Genomic DNA, 22,254 nt, shown 5'->3' with positions numbered 1-22,254 from the left:
CATTGAGTTTGTCAGATTCTGGAGCCCGAAGTAAAGTCGCAGCAGCTACAAAGCGGAGCACTGTGGCATGTGTACAGCCCTGTCAGGCTGTAATGGTATAATTCCAGGGGGTTGTAAAACTGCTGCACAGCTGCCCGTTTTTACACCCCCCTACCCCCCGGCTGCTAGTTTGAAAGAGTCCTTTCTTTTGGCTACCACAACCATTGTAGCATCAGCTGTTGGAATTGGGTTCCCCAATTTATTCTCTGTTACACTGGAGAGACAGCTGAATTTTTGTTGGGTGGAATCGGAGACCCAAACTACTATGACAAACATATGGCGGATACACATAAACAAAAACACAGCTCTCCCAACCAGCCCATGCAACATGGGAGTAAGGAGCAGCCTTAGTCTACAATTTTCTGCCAGACCACACCTCCAGTGCGTTTTTGCCCCAGGTGGATGGGGCGAAACTCGTCAGGGGGCATGGTCTGGTTGTGACATGTGGGCTGAGGCTGCTGTTTTCCTCCCATTTTTCACGGGCTTCTATTTATGTGGGCAATTTCTGGATAGGTAGGTTGATTCGCCGGCATCCTGTTCTTTGCGGATCCAGGGATGGTATTCCATTTTAGTGGCCCTTAAAAGTCTTCACCCAAAACATATGGTGGATGACTTTAACACACCAGAATCTAGTATTGAAACTCCCATTTTGGATAGGGAAGCCCTGCTTGTCTGCCTTCTTCCCCCTCCACTGCCACATTTGGCACCTTTGGGGGGTACAGGTACCTGGTTTTGACAGGTACCCATACCTTTTGACAGGTCCCTGTATCTGGTTTTGGAAGGTACCCTCTCCCACTTCGGGCTAAGTTTGCTGGAGCAAACTGAGCCGGAAGTTCGGCCCCTGTCCTCCTAACGCCCCGCCCCCTCCCCCACAGCCGGCCAATTCATAGAGCTGAGCGCGATTCACACATACGCGGTAGGAAACGGGCTGTAAAGCCGCAAGGCTTCACTGCTGGTTTCCCTTAGGCAAGATGGCGGCGCCAGCAGCTCAGAGCCGATTCAAGAATCGGCTCGGGTGAGGACATGGATGCCTGGGCAGGTGTTCCCTAATAGTAAAAGTCAGCAGCTACAATATTTGTATCTGCTGACTTTTTAATTTTTAGAGGGGGGCGTAACACCTCTTTAAATTCAAGAAGCAAACGCTGTTGATGCCCTGCTTTAGATGAGGCAATGGCAGCATACACAACACCAAAAGTATAAAAACTAAACGGAGTTTCTTGTGTCAAGCTTGTGAGCTTTGCTTTTAAAGTATGACAGGTCCTCTTTAACATCCTTTTGCTCCCATTAGCCCCTCCACATAAAACCTTTTTGCAGGAGTTCCGTAAATAATCGGAGTACGTGGAAGGAAATGACATCCAGCCGGTCCACAATTCACAATAACACACAAGGTCACCGATCGTAGTACGGCAAGCTCTCCTCGCTGTTGGATGTGTGCGAGTCGGAAACCTTCTCTTGTAATGTGTAAATAGCCTATTTAACCAGCATATCTAATATGTTTGTATTTATGAACCTTTTGTGTGACTTCTCGGCAGTGTGTTATAAAATTTTGTGTTTCCCGTTGTTACTGATCCCGTGGCGCTTCCAAAGAAGCCGCGTCTCAATGTATTTATAGACACAAAGTTTGATGTTGGTCCCATATACGCATGTTTTAAGTGTGCTGTTGCGTGAAAGGATTTTTATTTTTTTTTCCCCTTTTTATTTTTTTTCAATGCAAGCAACACTCCTAAAAAAACAAAAAAAAAAAACAATAAAGAAAAAAAAATTTTCTGATCCTGGCGAGGCAACAAACTTAACAGCCTTTATTCCCCCTCGTTTGTTATTGCTTCTTTCTGTAGTTTGCGTAATCCTGCAAACTAATGGTATGGATGGATATAGTAGAGATTCTTTGAACTCTGTTTATTGGCATGAATGCCCTTTAAAGCTGAACCCACGGGAAAAGTGAAAGGCCTCCCTTGCAGTGAGGCTGCCTCTGCACTTTGTCAAAGAAGGGGCCAGGTAGAGCAGCTTGATCCACCGTTCTTGAAGGCTCCTTTGCGCTACTAGACCAGTCCCCGCAGCCTCCTCACCGCTGTGCTCCAGTGGTAGACCAGTCCCCACAGCCTTCTCACCGCTGTGCTTCAGTGGTAGACCAGTCCCCGCAGCCTCCTCCCCCGCTGTGCTCCAGTGGTAGACCAGTCCCCGCAGCCTCCTCACTGCTGTGCTCCAGTGGACAAGTTGGTGCTGCAGCAGATACCAGCTGGAGACTGGGGGCCCGAAACGTTGTATCTTACCGCTGTGATTAGACATTTTCAAATACATTTTTGGGCATTGCCTCTGCACCAGTGATCTAAGGTCCTCTGACTTTGTCAGGACCATAGCCCTGTTTAAAGTGGTTGTAAACATCAGACATGAAATTTGAACAAAGCATATCCCTCTCTAATGTGTACTTGTCTCAATCCAAAGCACTAAGTGTCATTTCTTTCTGCTGCCTCCCTTTCTCTATCAGCATGAGTCACTTCTGAAAAGTTTTCCTGACACCAAGAGATAAAAAAGTGACAGCGGAGGAAGCTCCAGCACACAGCATGTGATTGATGGCTTCAGCTCAGTTCCAATGTGAAATGCGGGAGGATGTCCCTCCCTTCCCCTTCCTTTTCCTTGCCTCCCCTCCCCTTCCTTTTCCTTGCCTCTCCTCGCCTCCCCTTCCTTTTCCTTGCCTCTCCTCCCCTTCCCTTCCTTTTCCTTGCCTCTCCTCCCCTCCCCTCCCCTTCCTTTTCCTTGCCTCGCCTCCCCTTCCCTTTTCTTTGCCTCGCCTCCCCTTCCCTTTTCTTTGCCTCGCCTCCCCTTCCCTTTTCTTTGCCTCGCCTCCCCTTCCTTTTCCTTGCCTCGCCTCCCCTTCCTTTTCCTTGCCTCGCCTCCCCTTCCCTTTTCTTTGCCTCGCCTCCCCTTCCCTTTTCTTTGCCTCGCCTCCCCTCCCCTTCCTTTTCCTTGCCTCGCCTCCCCTCCCCTTCCTTTTCCTTGCCTCGCCTCCCCTCCCCTTCCCTTTTCTTTGCCTCGCCTCCCCTTCCCTTTTCTTTGCCTCGCCTCCCCTCCCCTTCCTTTTCCTTGCCTCGCCTCCCCTCCCCTTCCTTTTCCTTGCCTCGCCTCCCCTCCCCTTCCCTTTTCCTTGCCTCGCCTCCCCTCCCCTCCCCTTCCCTTTTCCTTCCTCGCCTCCCCTTCCCTTTTCCTTGCCTCGCCTCCCCTTCCCTTTTCTTTGCCTCGCCTCCCCTTTTCCTTGCCTCGCCTCCCCTTCCCTTTTCCTTGCCTTGCCTCCCCTTCCCTTTTCCTTGCCTCGCCTCCCCTTCCCTTTTCTTTGCCTCGCCTCCCCTCCCCTTCCCTTTTCTTTGCCTCGCCTCCCCTTCCCTTTTCCTTGCCTCGCCTCCCCTCCCCTTCCCTTTTCTATGCCTCGCCTCCCCTTCCTTTTCCTTGCCTCGCCTCCCCTTCCCTTTTCCTTGCCTCGCCTCCCCTTCCCTTTTCCTTGCCTCGCCTCCCCTTCCCTTTTCCTTGCCTCGCCTCCCCTTCCCTTTTCCTTGCCTCGCCTCCCCTTCCCTTTTCCTTGCCTCGCCTCCCCTTCCCTTTTCTTTGCCTCGCCTCCCCTCCCCTTCCCTTTTCTTTGCCTCGCCTCCTCTTCCCTTTTCTTTGCCTCGCCTCCCCTTCCCTTTTCTTTGCCTCGCCTCCCCTCCCCTTCCCTTTTCCTTGCCTCGCCTCCCCTCCCCTTCCTTTTCCTTGCCTCCCCTTCCTTTTCCTTGCCTCCCCTCCCCTTCCCTCACCCTTTACTTCCTCTTCCCCTTCCCTCCAAACAGCTTTCAGAGCTCTCCTCGCTGAGCGTTGCAGAGTGCAACTTCAGCCCTCTGCCCCTTTTTTTCTGATGACTCAGACAAGCTTTATAAATTCTGTGTTTTGAATGGATGAAGACAGCAGATAAACAGGTACAACTTATGTAGGAGGATTTGTTTCAATTCTGTGTTATCACCTGAGGTTAGTCACTTCACCAGGTATATGTAGGGTTTACAACCACTTTAAAAATTGAGGACAGCAAGGGACAGGCCACTACCGGAGCATGTGTGCAAGCCCTACTGTGAGGGGGGACTTTTACTTTTCTCAGGGTTGAGCATTAAAAAAAGAACTCCTGAGCATTTTTCCAATTTTTTTCTGATTACATAGCAGATTCCGAAAAAGGCTTCCTGTGAATGGTAAACTGTTTATGAAGACGTTTTGCAGTTTATCCAAGCTACTTCTTCAGTACAGTATCAGGAACATACCCCAGTATTTCCCCAGTATTTAGGGCAGAATTACAGACGTAGGTATAAAGTGTTACTAAACCCACAACAGTAAAATCAGTGTGTGTTTATATATGTATGTGTGTATATATATATATATATATATATATATATATATATATATATATATATATATATATATATATATATATATATATATATGCAGTAAAGCATACTTGTTATACTCACTGCGTAAAAAGGCTGTTTGATTCTGTCTTCTTTGATCCTCCCCTTCTTTCACCGTTCCCAATCCATCTCCTGATGGATCGCTGCACTTGTTATCCTATAAGAACTATAAGTCTGTCATGGAGGAAGATGGGACTTGTACATTCATTCACAGATCTCTGTAACCCATACCAGCCAATAACCTCTTACTATGGGTTACTGTAATTTAGCACATTCTCATTGCTCTGCTGTATTGTATAAACCTGCTCACATATCAAGGTCTGTGATGTTACAACCTCTGTAGTTGGCTTTTCATTAGTGGATCCTGTATCTATGTTACTGTCCACAGAGCGTAGGGCAAATAATACCTGATCAGGCGCGTTTAAAGCACAGCCCATGAAAAAAACTTTTCTTTTTTCCGGTATAGATATGGGGCTTAGACCTTCTGTTTGGAACCCCACTGAGGAGATTTCCCATTTGCTCCCTATCCTAGTATCACTACAGCAGTGGTCTCTTTACTATGGCCAGGGGGCTGGATGTGGCCCTTTTCTTGCCTTTATCTACACTATTCCTCCCACGGACAGCAATAATAGGGCATCCTTTCTGCTATGGACATTAGCAGTGGGGCACTCTTTCTCCCATTGATGCCGACGATGGGGCACGCTTTCTCCCATTGATGCCGACGATGGGGCGCGCTTTCTCCCATTGATGCCGACGATGGGGCACGCTTTCTCCCGTTGGTGCCGACGATGGGGCACGCTTTCTCCCGTTGGTGCCGACGATGGGGAACGCTTTCTCCCATTGATGTTGACGATGGGGCGCCCTTTCTCCCGTTGATGTTGACGATGGGGCGCGCTGTCACACATTGCTTCCGACGATGGGGCGCGCTTTCTCCCGTTGATGTTGACGATGGGGTGCGCTTTCTCCCATTGATGCCGACGATGGGGCGCGCTTTCTCCCATTGATGCCGACAATGGGGCGCGCTTTCTCCCATTGATGCCGACAATGGGGCGCGCTTTCTCCCATTGATGCCGACGATGGGGCGCGCTTTCTCCCATTGATGCCGACGATGGGGCGCGCTTTCTCCCGTTGCTGCCGACGATGGGGCGCGCTTTCTCCCGTTGCTGCCGACGATGGGGCGCGCTTTCTCCCGTTGATGTTGACGATGGGGCGCGCTTTCTCCCGTTGATGTTGACGATGGGGCGCGCTTTCTCCCGTTGATGTTGACGATGGGGCGCGCTTTCTCCCGTTGATGTTGACGATGGGGCGCGCTTTCTCCCATTGATGTTGACGATGGGGCGCGCTTTCTCCCGTTGATGCCGACAATGGGGCGCGCTTTCTCCCATTGATGCCGACAATGGGGCGCGCTTTCTCCCATTGCAGCCGACGATGGGGCACGCTTTCTCCCATTGATGCCGACGACGGTGCACTATTCCTCCCACTTATACCAAAGATGCATTGTTTACTCCCACTGACGCCAGGACAATTTCTACTCCCAATGGCCACAGTTCAGCCCCCCCTAAAGTATGAAGGACAGTAAACTGGCCCTGTGTTTAGACACTTTGGAGGCCCTGCACTACAGGAAGAAACTGATGGCAAGAAAAACCCAACAGATTTTACCTCCTTCCCATTCTATTAAATAGATGGATTTTCGGGCTTTCTTTCCCCTTCTAAAATACTATTAATCTTCTCAGATCCCAGTGACACCCTGGCTTTAAGACAGGGATTAAGGGGAAAACTTACTAATTGGGACTTGGAAAGCAATAAAAACCTGATTAAGGTTTTGACCCTTGCCTGCTCCTAAAATAATAATGCATGTTAAAGTGAACTTATCAGCCGCTGTAAGCTTTAAAAAGCTCATGTGAAAAGCTGACACCACAAGATTGTACTTTTAGCTTTGTTATCTAGCAAAGCATCCTTTTTAGGTCTGAAACGAGTTCCACCTCATTTTAAGGGGCCTCACTTTAAAGTGATACTAAACACACACTGTTTAATTTATATTATCCCTTCTTTTTCTGTATGTGGATGATGGCACTGTAATTATATTAGTAAAAAAAAATAGGAGCGCCTTTTTTCCTAATTGATATACAGCCGTCAAATGATCCAGATCGTTCTCAGCCTGTCTGCGGGGAAACGTAAGCCGAAAGAGCTTCTAGTCCTCTGCTGCTGGTCACGTTTAATAAAAAAAAAAAAAGCAGCCTTTGGGTTACAGAGTAAAAATAATAGCCATAAATTTTTAATTTGTGTTTCAAATATGTTTTTAAAATGAAATCTTTGTTATTTTGTTTGGCAATAACAGGGTGTGGGTGGGTTTCTGCCAGTCACAGGCTGTGTCAAGCCCCTCCAGTCTGTGTCTTAGAATAGGAGGGAGGTGAAGCCTCCATTAATCAAGATGTTATATGCCGCTTCCATTGTGTTTAACTTGTTAGTGAGCATGAAGGAGGAGGGAGGGGGGTGTAATTTACCACTGTGTATACCCCCTTCTCTACGTTGGCGTTGAGGTCGTTCAGTTTAAATCTGTATAACCTCATCACGCACAAACACTGTTTCGATGGTCGGCGGGCAACGGTCGGGGGCGATATTCGGACCGTGTATGTTGGCAACGTTTTCGACCGACAAATACTTTTTCAAAAGTCGGTGGTCGAATGATTGGGCGATATTCTAATCGTATATTCAGGCCATAAGGCTGGGTTCACACTTATACAAATTGGATGCGGGTTTCCCCCACATCAAATTCGTATGACAGGAGACTGACCGGCTCTCAATGGAGCCGGTTCACACAGCTCCTGGGCAGCCACGATCCACACTGGAAAAGGGTCCTGCGCATCTTTGGCTCAGTTTCAGTTCCAAAATCAGGCAAAAATTTTGGACCTGATTTGCATTTTAAACAGTGAATGGGGTCAGTTTGGAACCCCCCGGCTGCGAGCTGCAGCTAGTGTGAACCCGGCTTAAAAACTGAGCATGTGTGTCAGCTGCCAACACAGCTCTGCAAAATTCCCAACTACAATGGGGACATGGACAGGAGAGGGAGACATAGAACAGCAGGATTAACCAAGTTTTTTGCAGAAAATGAATCTCATAGTGACTGAGTATGAACAGTATGTAATACTCCATTTGTTGATGAGTTTTTAATGATGTGGGTTTAATTACACTTTAAAGCTAAGCCCCACCAATTGCTGTTCCTCTGTCAATGGCGCAGTCTTTTTTGGACATATCACTTGGCTTGTGACCGCAATATCTGACATTTAGATAAGCATGCCTATCAGTGGAAAGTTTTAAAATGGCACTCAGGTATAGTTTAAGGGGCCAAATAATGATTTCATGCATCTGAGGACCATGTTCCTCCACTGATGACAGAAAAATCTCAAAAATTGGTTCATTTCTTCATCAAATTGACTGCCAGGTTCCTGCAGTTGACCAGCCTTCTACAACTGCGTTCATTATGAGTCTTGGATATCCAGTTGTGCCTGATGTTAGTCCTCATGTTATGCCTCTTTCCACTGAGCAGATCGGTTCGGTACGGTACGCTATTTTGAGTGTTTCCATTATGAAGGTGGCCCATACAACTGAACCAAACCGCACCATTCCTGGTCCTGCTTCAGATGTAGGGCCATAGGAAATGGTACGGTTAGGGCGGAGCTACTGGCGTCACACGATAGATTCCACTGATTGGCGGACAGGAAAACCTCAATGCTCACGTCAAATGAAGGAGCAAAACAAACGCCTCATTTGGTGTAAACCCTGCATGGTCCCTGGTGGCCCGACTTGCAGTGGAAACGCTCACCTGAATAGACCGGTCCATTCTAACCCTTCCAAACTGTACCGACCCAAACCGTTCCGCTCAGTGGAAACGAGGCATTAGAAAACCAGTTTATTAGTACGTTGGAATGCCTCCTCAGCCAAGCTGTAGTCTAAGCCAAGGGAAAGCAGATTAGCCTGTTTGCAGCACAGCTGGCTCCAGTGTTGCTACCAGCAGGAACATTAGGAGGCAATTCACAGCATTGTGTTGTGGTAATACATGGTAAAAACGTGTTACATTGCAGTACCATTCGTGTTAAGTGGCACCCCAGTACACCTAGGCAGCTCAGCACAACACACTTGCATTATAATGCAATTCACAGATATGAACCATCTGTGCCTTGTGTGGCATACTAACTCTACATGTAGTGTGCATGGGGGCCATGCATGAGCTCATTTAGAGTACCTAAATGAGGCACTTGAAACCCCTGCCAAAACCAAACTCTCTGCCTCAACTGCCATTTACAGTAGGTCTATTGGGCCTCATTCATTGGACATCGAGGTCTTGGCTCACTGACCTGAATTTTGCACTACTGTCTCATTCACTTCAAGGGCAACCCTGGTGGCATTTTTTAGGATAGGTCAAACGGACCATGCAAAAGGTTAGATCAGGCTTTCTCAACCAGGGTTCCTCCAGAGGTTACTAAGGTTCCTGGAGCAATGAACAATGACTGCCTTTCAGACAAGTTCCAACTTAAGGGGAGGGGGGTTCCCCCTGACCACAAATATAAGGAACGTTCTTCCTATTGGCTATCACACCATCATATTGTAAGTTGTGGATATTATAATTATTAGCCGGGTTCCCTGGGACCAGGAAGGTTTTTTTTTTTATGGGTACCTCCATGTTACACAGGTTGATCATGGCTGGGCTAGATGCTCTTTTGTAGCCAGTACCCATGTGAAGGTAGTCTGAAAGCTAAAATCCAGGAAGATAAAGATGCAAGTTATTGCAGTTTTTAAATCAATGTGTAAATTTATTTTTAAAATATCAGCAGTGTATGTACCTATATGTGAGGGGAGGTAGCACAAAGAGCCAATTAGTTAATGAGCTTACAAGGATCATGCTGATAGGAGAGAAGAGCTAAGTGACAGGATGATGAGCTCATCACTGTGCTGTTTCTCCTTTCACTGTCCAGTCACAGGCTGGGGGTGGGTCGAGAGATGAGGAAGTGGGTTGAATGATGCTGGTCATCAGACTGAGGACATCTAGTGGCAGAAGGAACAAATGCAGTGGGGTGAATCTCTAGATTGAAGGTGAAGATTGCAGAAAAAGCTGTGAGATTTTTTTTATCTCGTTATTTTTTACTGCAGCTCTGTTTAAGGAGCTAGAATTCACAGGCCTCCACTGACCGCACTAGAGAAAGTTAGGGATATTGATGTTCAGACTCTGAAGTTCAAGCCACATTACTGGCTCGGAGGAGGGTGCTGAATGAGGCCAGATAAAGCCAGTACATGCCGATGACTTGCTATGAGAACCCTAGCATCCCTTCTATTTTTTTAAAGAAAAGCTTTTAATCTAAATTGCACTATTTTTTTTTCCACACGGATACCAGAGACTGACCCCCTGTTATTATAATAAGGGCCCATTCAAAATCGCTAAATGCCTGCACTTGTCCGAAGTCACTACAGCCTGCCAAGTGCTTATATATTGTTTGAGCACTTTAAATGTATACGTATGGTTTGTGTCTTTTTTTTTTTTTTTCGCTTCTATACATAAATGTTGGTGGAAAATTCTATTAGAATTAGTGTTTTGCATAAACCTATGTGCTGCCATTTTGTGCCCTGAGCCGGTGTTGATGTGACGCAGCTTATCGGAAATTTTGGTAATTTGGCTGCTGCCACGTCATTCCACGTAAAACCAAGGTTTTAGATATGTGAGAGTGTAGTGGGATGAGTTGCCCATGGTTTTTTTTTTTAATATCTCTAAGGGCCCATTTACACCTTTCTATTTTGGTGTGGTGCATGTTGCTTTGCTACTCATTTTCATGGTACCCCAACGCACTAACCCAACAGACCTCTGACGCACACACATTGCAGTGCACTGTAAAGGTGCAGCAATGCACTACCATTGAGTTAGGGGCTTGAGAAGCTAGCTAAAATGAATGGCAACGCCATGTGATAATGCATGTCACGCACACAAGCAGATATGTGTAAATAAGCCTTAAAGTGGTTGTAAACCTTGGAAATGAAAAAATGAACAAAGTATATCCCTCTATAGCAGCGGTCCCCAAACTGTGACCCTGGGGCCGGATGTGGCCCTTTTGCTTGCCTTTATCCAGTCCCCAAGGTATTATTCCTGCCACTGACACCAACAATGGGGGACTATTCCTCCCACTGACACCCAACTATTTCTCCCCTTATGTAGAAACAATTGAGTACTGTCCATGATACTTTTTTCATTTGCACTAAACCAATTTGTCAGGGCAAGATTTTGGTGTTCTTCAAGGTCCAAGCAGTACTAATACACAAAGTTTTAGCACAGTGTCCTCCAAACTGCAGCCCATGGCCGGATGCGGTCCTTTGCATGCTTTTATCTGGCCCTTGAGGCATTAAGCCCCGTACACACGCACCTAATGTCGGCCGACCGTTCGGCCGTCTTTTGTCCGGTGCTGTCGTGTAGGTTGAAAAGTGCTAAAGACTGCACACGTATTTTGTCGGCCAACAACAACCGACTGCAGAAGTGATGTCATGTGATGGTTAACTTTCCGTGTGTTTTTTCTTCTCCGAGCATGCCCAGTCTTGCTCATCTGGCTTTTGTCGGCCGAAATCTGTACTGACTGACGAACAATCGGCCGTTCTGGTGTTGGCCAACAAAAATTTTATAGCATGCAGGCCAGATTTTGTTCGGCCGAAAAGTCGCAGTCGGTTGTCGGAAGCATCGGTACGTGTGTATGGGTCTTTACTCCCCCTACTGTCAGCAATAGTAGGGCATAGTTCCTGTCACTGACACCAACAATGAGGCACTATTCCTCCTACTAACAATGATGAGGCACTATTCCTCTCACGGACACCTACGATGGGGTTCTATTCCTCCCACTGACACCAGCAATGATGGGATACTACTCCTCCCATTGATACCAATAATGGGGCACTACTACTCCCACTGACACCTATTGATTTAACACCAACAATGGGGACACTATTTCTCCCGCTGACATCAATTATGGGGCAATAGATCTCCCACGGATACGAGCGATGGTGCTCTATTACTCCCCCAAATACCAACGATGGGTCATTGTTTACTTCTACTGGTGCTGGGACATTTTTTTCCCCCACCGCCCCTAAAGTTTGAAGAACAGTAAACTGGCCCTTTGTTTATAAAGTTTGGAGACCCCTGCGTTAGCAGAATGGTAAAGCAAGACAATCTCTTGCTTTACCATTGTGCTAAAACTTTGTGTATTAGTACTGCTTGGACCTGGAATAGGAATACATCCCAAAAGTTCGTTCTGCCTTGTATGTTAGTGCAAACGAGAAATGTATCACGGACCGTACTTAAAATTGCTTCTGTCGCAAGTGCACTAATATGGCTAAACCCCCCCTTATACCAAAGATTGGGTATTTACTCCCACTGGGCACAGTCCAGCCCCCCTAAAGCCTGAAGGACTGTGAACTTTACTTTAGAAAGTTTGGAGACCCCTGTTCTATAGTGTGTACATGCCTTGATCCAAAGTACCTACTGTGATTTCTGTCTGCTCTCTCCTCCCTCTTCATGTGTCACTAGTCTTTGCTGACACCAGACAAATCCCTGATGATGGCCCCTGCCTGCCCTTCAGCATACAGTAGGTGATTGTCAGCCTCAGTTGTGCATGTTTCCCTATGAGATTATGTAAAGGGTGTGTCATTTCCCTCCACTCTAGTCTCAAATTACACTTGGCTCCAGTGTGTCACATCAAATCCCTGACCCCCTGCCTTTGGAAGGTCAGAAATGCTGACCTTCCAAAGCTTTGAACGGATGTAGAGGAGAGGAGACTGCAGATAAACAGGTACAACTTACGGAGAAGGATTTGTTTAATCTCTGTGTATCAGCTGAGGCCAGTAACTTCACCAGGTTTATGAAAGGGTTTACAACCACTTTAAAACCAACACCATCAACACTTTTGTAACACCATTAACACAATGGCAAACCTGTCAGCTTTGGTAGAATATCGATAGACCTGGAAAGGTTTTTTGTTGTCATGAATGCTGTTACCACATTGGAGTCTGTACCGACCCACCTATTCATTGTATTTCTCCAGTTACCCTCAAGCACTTAACTACTCACAAAACCACGTAGCATTTTCTCTGTGTAATGTTAGTGTGTGTTGTTGCATGTAAAATAATTTGTTATAAAAAGTTGGGAGAATAAAAAAAAAAATAAAAAAAATTCTGTTTAAAGGTGTGACGTCTTCTTTCCACCCTGTCAAGGAAGTAACCTTGATTAGTTCATTGCAGATACGGTCAACTGTGATAGGTCCCAAAATTGCCACTTCGGTTGTGTGGAACATTGATTGTTTTGTCATGTGATTCTTTGGCTTCAAAGCAAGAAAATTAAAGTACATCTAAACCCAGTAACAAAAATGTAATACATTGCAGCTCAGGGCCAGGACAAGGGGTTGGCAGGAAGGGGCGGTTGCCCTGGGCACTGTAGTATCATGAGTGGTGAGTGAGAGCGCAACATGGAGATTGTTGGAAAGGGGGAATTTGGGGGGCGGCAGGGGGTGTAAATTCTAGGAAGGAAAATTTTTGGGGATGCTAGGAGTTGTGATTTGGGGGAATTTGTGTTGGGAGGGGAGATGGGAAAAGGGAATTCATGCTAGAATGGGGGATTTCTGGAGTTTGTGCTAGAAGGGGAATTTTCTTTGGGGGGGTTGTTTCTAGAGGTTACTTGTGCAATTAGGAAGGACACGCAGAGCCCTTGTCCTATCCATCTGTCTAGCATATCACCAGGGGAATATGGCTAAGACTCTTAGACGTACATCTCAAGGATCAAAACATTCAGGGGTATGAGAGATGATTACAAACACACACCTACACAGGTTGAACTGGATGGACTCAATATTCAACCTCAACTACTATGTAACCACTGTCTCACTCTCCCGAATAGTATCGGGTCCGGCCGTGCACCGAGCGTGGACTCCATGAGTGCACTTAACACTTCTTCTACTGGAACACATTACTATGAGAGAGACTGATCGCTGCTGGGGAGTGCTGTCAATATCACGCTGGCTACATGTACACTTATATGACAGAGACCTTCGTTACCCTTGGTAACCACTTGTAGCTTCACACTGTATTACCTCTTGTACCATTATTTTCATACCCCAATGTGTTTAGTGCTGGTTACTTGCATTACACCCCTTGAGTAAATTCAGATCAGGCAGAGGCAAGGTTTCAAATGCTTTACTTGAATAAATTACCATGCTGACATAAACAGATAACAGTCCAAAATAAAGTGCAGTCATTTACCTAACATCCCTAGTTCCTAGCCCAGGCCTGTTGCTGCCCCTGCATAGGAAGGAGTCTATCTTGGGTAGAGTACGTGGTTGGCATGTTCAGGAGGAACTGGAAGCCCCTGCAATCCTCTTGGGCAGTGGGAACTCTGACTTCGCCACATCACTAGGCATCCAGATGCCGGTGGTGGCAGGGAATGGGACTGGCCAGACCGGACTTTCGGGAACCAAACCAGCAGAAGAGTAACAAGAACTACCTCAGCATCCCTCAGGGTCCGGACCTCGGTGCCTTTTATAGGACACAGGACTGGGGCTTCGGATCCAAGAAAAATTCAGAAAGCACAATTAACCCCCAACTTCCTGGCAGGGGCAGCCTCAACCACTACCTGCGTACATGTTCTCTAAGCAACCACTAGAGGCTGCCATGAGTATGGCTTTTCCATTGGAATAATTAAGGCTGCAGTGTGCATGCACAGTAAGAAGTGCCCTTTTTTTGAAAATAAAAGGCAAGGGCTGCACAGTTAAAAGCACTGGCCCTTCAAAACCTAGTGATTAGCAGTTAGAGGTGTGGGGTAGCAACAAAAACAGCCAAAGACTGCCAAGAAAAGGCTTCGGAGGACCGATCGTTACAACTGGATTTGTAATGTAAGGTTAATATCACTCTGATAAATGATCCATTGACTTGCATGGTAGCCTGTTGTAAATAAATGGACTGCCTTAACGCAACACATGAATTACAACGCATTAACATGCATGTGCTAACACAACACGACAGGCAGATATGAAAGGACCCTAAATGCAACAAGAGCTTTTTCTTCTGATTTTCTTAAAAGCCCCCTTGACCTCTGCACTTTTTAATCCGTAAATAAATGGATTTAGCAAAGGTGTAATGAATGTATACAGCAAAGCAAACATCTTATCATATTCCCCGGAATATGAAGCAGGACGCATGTACATTAGGAGGACCGTGCCATAGAACAAGCAAACTACGGTCAGATGAGAACTGCAGGTGGAAAACGTTTTATATCGACCATTCGCAGATGGAATCCTGAAGATTGCGAGGATAATATAAACATAAGACAGCAGAATACAGAGGAATGGAGTAAGCACAACAAAAACACCGGCTACGTATATTACAATCTCATTCAACGCAGTGCTCACACACGATATCTTCAGTAAAGGCGTGATGTCACAGAAGAAATGGTCGATTTGATTTGAAGAACAGAAGGGCAGCCGGGCAGCCAATCCAGTGTGCAGGGCTGAATTCAGAAACCCGCTACACCATGACAAACTTGTTAGGCGAATGCAAAACCATCTTGTTATTCTGTCCATGTAGTGCAAAGGACAGCAGATGGCTACATAACGATCGTAGGCCATGACCGCCAGGAGAAAACTCTCTGTTTGACCAAATGAAATAAAGAAGAATAATTGGGTGAAGCAGCCATCATATGATATTGTTTGGCCAAAAGAAGACCCACCAGCATCTTGGGGAAAGTCACTGTAGTGTAGCAAATATCCAAAAAGGAGAGATGACCCAAAAGCATGTACATGGGTGACCCAGCAAGGTTGCCATCTAGATTTACAGCGGTCACAATAGCTGAGTTCCCGAAAAAAATTAGAAGGTAGATTGTTGAAAAAGAGATGAATACAAACCATTGTATTTGGGGATTTTCCGATAGCGCTTGGAGCACAAAATAGGTGCCTGATGAAGCATTTTCTTTTTTCACATCCCATCTCCTGTTGTGGGGGAAGAATTCAACATAACTCATTTGTTTTACAGAAATATAGAAGTTTTAAAAAAAATTCTGGCAGTGTTTGCTGTGGTTTTGGTTTACTTATTTCTAAGTAGCGTTCAGGTGTAACCCAAACTAAGGTTAAAGAGAATGTAGAAAAAGGGAAGGTAAGTGGAATTGTGAATGTGAATATTTAATGTTTACTACTTCTGGGTAAAAGGTGGTGCTCCCAAACCAGTTCCCCATCACCCTTGGTGACTCTTTTTCACTACGCTCCTGTAAGCAGGCTCTAGTTTGATCTGCTACACACCCCCTTCAACCCTCCATCTCATTCAGCGCATATGGAATTCCAGTTAGAGCGCATCAGACAGTGAGCAGCTAATACTGGGATTTCTTAGTAGAAAGCTAAACACTCTCTTCAAATTACTAGAAACATATATCAGAGAGGCAACAATCATTATTTGCCACCACATCCCTCTTTGGAACTAATGAATTCATTTTGAGGAAGCCCCAGAGCGTGAAAAAGCTGTGGCCTGTTTAAGATGGGTATTCTCTCAAAGAAACCATGCACAATCCACAATTAGTAAAAAGTAACCTTATTTACCTTGTATGCTTGGGGCCTGTCAGGAGCGTGTAGTGCTTCTCAGGGCCGGTGCTTCCACTAGGCAAACTAGGCAGCCGCCTAGGGCGCATTGCCACCTAGGGGCGCAGCCAGGAGTCGGCACTCTCTCTCCATCATGAATGATTATTGTGAGCTGAGGTGAGAGGTGGCGGTAGGGGAGGAAGAAGGGACAGAGAAAGATGCCAGGTGTCTTGGGCAGTGGTGGAACTATCAGGCCCTGGCTTTCCACCACTGTTGGAGGGGCCCCAAAAGGCAGGAATAGAGCCCACCAGAGTGCTGCCTGCATGATGATCCTCTTCAACTGGAGCTGAACGGCCTTAACCCCAGGCAGGAAGTGACTCTCTACACTGAGCTGGTGGGCAGCCGTTCATTTCCCTGGGTAGGTATTAAGCAGGGAGCAGAGGAGAGCTGAACCTGAGCCGGAGGGCGGAACCTATACGGAGGCAGAAGCGACGAAGCACAGAATAATCTGAGGAGGTTGGTGATGAAGGACATGCCGAGCTCTCTGACTGCTGCTTTTCCCTCCACCAGGAGCCGGTTGGAGCTGCGGTGAGCACTGTTGTCCAGGAGAGAAGCGTCCTGGGAGAAGGAATCAGCAGGATCACTGTGAAGGAGGGCAGAGTGGGGGCCACTCTCTACATACCGCCCAGTTAGTGTCCCCAGAACAGGGAATCGGGGTCCCTGGGTGTTACATGGAGCATCCCTGGTATGAAATGGAATCGGAGTTACCAGGTTTGACATGGAGGATAGGGGTCACCGGGTGTAACAGGAGTTCGAGGTCACCAGGTGTGCCATGAGGAATTGGGGTCCCTGGGTGTGCCATGGGGGATTGGGGTCCCCAAGTGTGACCCGGAGGAACATCAGGGTCCCCAGGTGTGACATGGAGGAACATCAGGGTCCCCAACTGTGACATGGAAAAACATCATGGTCTGACATAGAGGAACATTGGGGTCACTGAGTATGACAGCATGACATGGAGGAACACGGGGGTCCCTGTGTGTGACATGGAGGAACATCAGGGTCAGTGGGTATGACAGCATGACATGGAGGAATATTGGGGTCCAAGGGTGTGACATGGAAAAACATCAAAGTCCCTGGGTGTGACACGGAGGGACATTAGGGTCCCCGGGTGTGACATGGAGGAATATGGGGGTCACTGGGTATGAAAGCATAATATGGAGGAACCATCAGATCAGGGTCACTGGGTATGACATAGAGGAGTTTTTAACCCTTTCCTTTTTTTGGGGGGAGGGGGGCGCAAGTAGCTGGTCTTGCCTAGGGCGTAAAATAGTCTAGCACCGGCCCTGGTGCTTCTGGTCCTTGCAACCTGCTGGTCTCATTTCAGCATCCTAGTTTTAGCTGTGATAAATTCTCCCTGTCTGCTTGTTCACCTGCAAGGTGATTGATGTAGCCAGTCTCTGGGTGGAGACCAAACCTGATTTAAGCCAGTTAAGCTTGCAGTCTCATGCTTGTAATATCGTGTTTAATGCATGCTCTAAGCTCCCTGTTTGTCTGCTATTTGGATTCCCCAGTTTTATGACCTCAAATTGGAACTCTGAATATTCTCTCAACTCTGGCTGCTATCTGACTATGGATTTGACCTTGACTATTCTGAATGTAGCCTTCCTTTTACCTGGAGTGTTGTTAAACCACTCTGCCTGTATGCAAACCGCGAGTACCTGTTTGCTGTGCTCAGTTTGCGCCTGCCCCAGCGTGGTGGCAGGCACTGTGGCATTGTGTACAAATTCCAAGTACCGGTAGGCCTGCTTGCCTATCAGAAAAGGGGGCTACCTGGAAAGGGGGCTGCTATGGGTGAAGAACACAGAAGCTAGCTATAGTGCCTGACCACCTACATTAGGGGTAAGCGTGACAGGGCCATAAAGCCTTAAAATGTATTAACAACACCAAGGGCCTCCCAAGGGCTCTATAATTATTAAACCAATAACATAGACGTTGGAAAACTTTTCAACATAGCAAAATGCAACCCCCTTAAGACCATTCAATCCAGCAATAAGTGTCCACATTTAGGGTTGAAACACACAACACCCCACTGTCCTGGGAGCATTATTTCCCCAGGATAAACCAAGGTCTGGGCTGTCCAAAAAAAACTTTTGCGGGTGAATCAAAAATTCCAACCTGTTTTGCCGATAAGGCTTTTTCAAGATAATAGAAGATAAGGTTACTGTAATCGGACTAATGATGATTGAAGTTAAGATGATGGTACACCACCCAATTGCAAAAAACACTCTGCTTAGAAGTTACTCAGAATAATGGAAAGGCTGTTATAACTATTCAACCAAACGCCATAAGGACCTCAAGCATCCTTATGGTAATCCTTCCTGGTACGCTCTATATCTAGATGGTAAAAGTTACATCATAACCAAATGGAGTCCAATGGATATATTGTCCAAACATACAAATCCTAAATTTTTTCAAAGCAATATTGTACACTCCAGTGGCCTTTAGAGCCCAATTCTCTGAAGATACCTTGTAGCATGATCTGAGGGGTGGATCCATCCTTTTCATTTTCATTGCCAAAAGCTGTTGGGATTTTTGATTCAGGTTTTTTTTTTTTTTTTTTTTGGACAGCTCACATCTTGGGGAAATTAATGCTCCCAGGGCAGTGGGGTGTTGTGTGTCAACCCTAAATATGAACACTTATTCCTGGGTTGAATTGTCTTAAGGAGGTTGTATTTTGCTATGTTGAAAACGTTTCCAACATCTATTTTGTTGGCTTTATAATTGTGGGGCTCTTGGGAGCCTGTGTTTTGGTGTTTTAATCACATTTTAGGGCTTTATGAACCTAACCATATAAGGGAAATAAAGGTTAGTTTTTATTAATTATAGATTGTGCATTGTTTCTTTGAGAGAATACCCACCTTAAAAGTCCTACATCTTTTTCACATTTCGGGGTTTTCCTGGATATTATCTCATTTAATTTCTTCAAACATTTTACCTGTAAAAAAATGGGCTATCAGCCACTAGAGGAAAAAATAATTCCAGCCAGTCAGGAAAGCAGGGAAGTAATCATGGTCAGTTGACTTCTGAAGGTAAATCAGATTTTTACACAGAGTTTTCATTGCTGCAATAATAGAACTGCTAAAGAGCTGTAACCTGAGAGAGGGTGCAACAAAGAGCTTACAACGGGTCCTGTTAGAATAAATAGCATAAGGAACAGCAGAGGTCACTTTCAGACCAAGCAGCATGAAAGCAAAATGTTGGAATTTACTGAAATTAAAAGATGATATAGGGCAGTGAAGGCGAACCTTGGCACCCCAGATGTATTGGAACCACATTTCCCATGATGCTCATGCACTCTGCAGTGTAGCTGAGCATCATGAGAAATGTAGTTCCAAAACATCTGGAGTGCCAAGGTTCGCCATCACTGCTATAGGGTCAAACAAAAACTTTTTGTAGACAAAAGGATCTCGCCCAAAAAAAAAAGATTGGTGTCTGAAAAAAATAGAAGCATATCCCAATGGATGCTACAATAAATTCATGGCCCTAAGGCAGGCCATAGACGATTCGAATTTCGTACGAAAATCGTAAATGGCAGTGTTATCGAACGATTTTCGTATCGTTAGTGTGGTATGTAAAACGTTCGATTTTCGTACGACAGCAAAAATTCACATATCCAACATGTTGGGTTTTTTTGCGAAAATCGGCCGAATTTCGTATTATTAGTGGGGGAGTTGTATGATTTCGCCTAACAAAACACAGAACAGTAGGGAGTGTGTCCAGTAGAGATGTGGTTAAAAGGCACAAAAAATAGTGTTTTGTCATATGATTTTCGGATCACAGTGATGGTACACTCCATGATGTGCACGAGTGCCGCTTTCGTTTATCGAACGATAAATCGTACGTAATTCGAATCGTCTATGGCCTGCCTAAGTCTTCTATACAAAAGCATCTTCCTCCAAATTTGATCATTGATATGGTTTGCGCTGCAAGGAGTTGTTCAACCATAGAAATCACCTGTATTGATTGCAAGCTGCCACAAATTCTCTCCCCAATAAATCTAGTCTTGTCATCTGTAACTCTACTACTATGGAGGTGTTTGGTACCCTCCTGGTAAAATTAGATATCCGGTTTGGCTTTCTTTTGCTTGACAAAGTTTGGTGGTCTTTTAGATTACCCCAATTTACAGAGACACCTTAACCACTTGACCCCCTGGAAGATTTACCTCTCTTTATGACCAGGCCATTTTTTGGGATACAACACTGCGTTCCTTTAACTGACAATTGCACGGTCGAGCAACGCTGTACTCAACATTTATGTCCTTTTTTTCCACAAATAGAGCTTTCTTTTGGAGGTATTTGATCACCTCTGCAGTTTTTATTTTGCACTATAAACAAAAAAAAACAATGTATTTTTTTACTTTTTGCTAAAAAAGTAAAGTAAAAAAGTATATCCAATAAAGAAAGTTGAAAAAAAAATCAAATTTCTTTAATAAATTAAGGCCAATTTGTATTCTGCTACATTTTTTAGGTAAAAAAAAAAAATCCCAATAAGCGTATATTGATTGGTTTGCGCAAAAGTTAGAGTGTCTACAAACGTTGGGATATTTTTATCTATTTATTTTACTAGTAATGGTGGTGATTAATGACTTATATCAGGACTGTGATTTTGCGGCGGACATTCTGACGCTAGCTGACACATTTTGGGGACCAGTGACACTAAATCAGTAATCATTGCTAAAAATAAATGCACTGTCGCTGGACTAATGACACTGGCAGGGAAGGGGTTAACAGGAGCGATCGAAGGGTTAAATATGTGCCTAGCCAGAGTTTTACTACAGTGTGGGAGATGCTTTTACTAGGGGAAGACATAGATCCTAACCCCTGCTTTGCAGAGACACAGGATTCATGCCTTCCCTACTGACAGATTGGTGGGTGCCAGTGGACATGGAGTCCACGGTACCCGCGGCGTGGCTCCCACTGTGTGTGATCATCAGCATGCACACCCCCTACCAATAACACTGCAATAGGGTGAACCTTAGGTGGTTAATAGGAGTTTATTGGCCTTGGGAGACACCATTCACACCCAGCATTTTCTTATACAGTATGTTAACTGGCCTTTGAAAGCCTTCATTAACCACTTGCCGCCGACCCACCATCAAATGACAGCGGAGCGGTGCGCCTCTCGTTCTGGGAGGACGTCATATGATGGCACCCCAGAACGGCCGCTCTCGCACAGCCACGGGGGAGCACAGCATGGCGATCGTGGCCCCGATCTTGGTAAAGAGCCAATGACGTGGCTCTTTACCCATGTGATCGGCTGTGTCCAATCACAGCTGGTCACATGTAAATGAGGAAGTTCCATTTATTGGCACTCCTCGCCACACACTGTCAGTGTGTGTAGCGAGGAGAGCCGATCAGTGGCTCCTCCTCAGAGGGAAGTCCAGAAAAGGTAATCAGGACACCTGCTTGTGTAAGTGACAGACAGGGTCAGATTGCAGGGTTCAGCATAGCTGAACCCTGGATCTGTCCTTGTGTCACATAGTCACCTCCCCCCACACACGTCAGTAAGCACCAGGCATACATTAACCCCTTGATCACCAATAAAAATTAACCCCTTCCTTGCCAGTGTCATTTTTACAGTTACAGTGCATATATATAGCACTGATTACCGTAGTATTGTCACTGGTACCCCCAAAAGTGTCAAAAATGTTAGTCAGGGGTCCGATCTGTCCTCCGCAATGTCGCAGTACCGCAAAATAAATCGCAGATCGCCGCCATTACTCGTTAAAAAAAAAAACACCATAAATGACAGAAATCTTTCCCTTAGTTAGTAAACGCAATAACTTTTGCGCAAACCAATCAAAATACACTTATTGTGATTTTTTTTTTACCAAACATAGGTAGCAGAAAAAAAATTGGCCAAAAATGTAAAAAAATTTTGATTTTTACATTTTTTTGGGGGGGAATTTCATATAAAAAAATGTGAAAAATATTGTTATTTTTTCAAAATTGACGCTCTTTTTTTGTTTATAGCGCAAAAAGTAAAAATCGCACAGGTGATTAAATACCACCAAAAGAAATCTCTGTTTGTGGGAAAAAAAAGGACGTCAATTTTGTTTGGGTACGGCGTCGCACGACCGCGCAATTGTCAGTTATGGGGCAGCACCACTGCAAGGGAGGATTTTTCTTTTCCTCAGAGATGGGTTTTGAGGA

At 45.6% G+C, this 22,254-nt stretch overlaps 1 long non-coding RNA gene and 1 pseudogene across 2 annotated transcripts in view; one reads left to right on the top strand and one right to left on the bottom strand.

The window, feature by feature from the left end:
• LOC309567852 overlaps positions 1 to 22,254 on the top strand; it is a 463,599-nt gene that overhangs the window by 57,463 nt on the left and 383,882 nt on the right. The gene's annotated exons all lie outside the window — the stretch shown is intronic.
• LOC309568286 (olfactory receptor 1F1-like) lies at positions 14,519 to 15,276 on the bottom strand (annotated as a pseudogene). Its single transcript has one exon. The product of its transcript is annotated as an olfactory receptor 1F1-like (transcript).

The sequence above is a fragment of the Pelophylax lessonae genome (genome assembly GCF_965119305.1).
Source record: "Pelophylax lessonae genome assembly, chromosome: 12".
In the NCBI taxonomy this organism is placed as follows: domain Eukaryota; kingdom Metazoa; phylum Chordata; class Amphibia; order Anura; family Ranidae; genus Pelophylax; species Pelophylax lessonae.
Note: the sequence above shows the minus strand (reverse complement) of the source record. Positions and strands in the feature narration are given on the sequence as shown.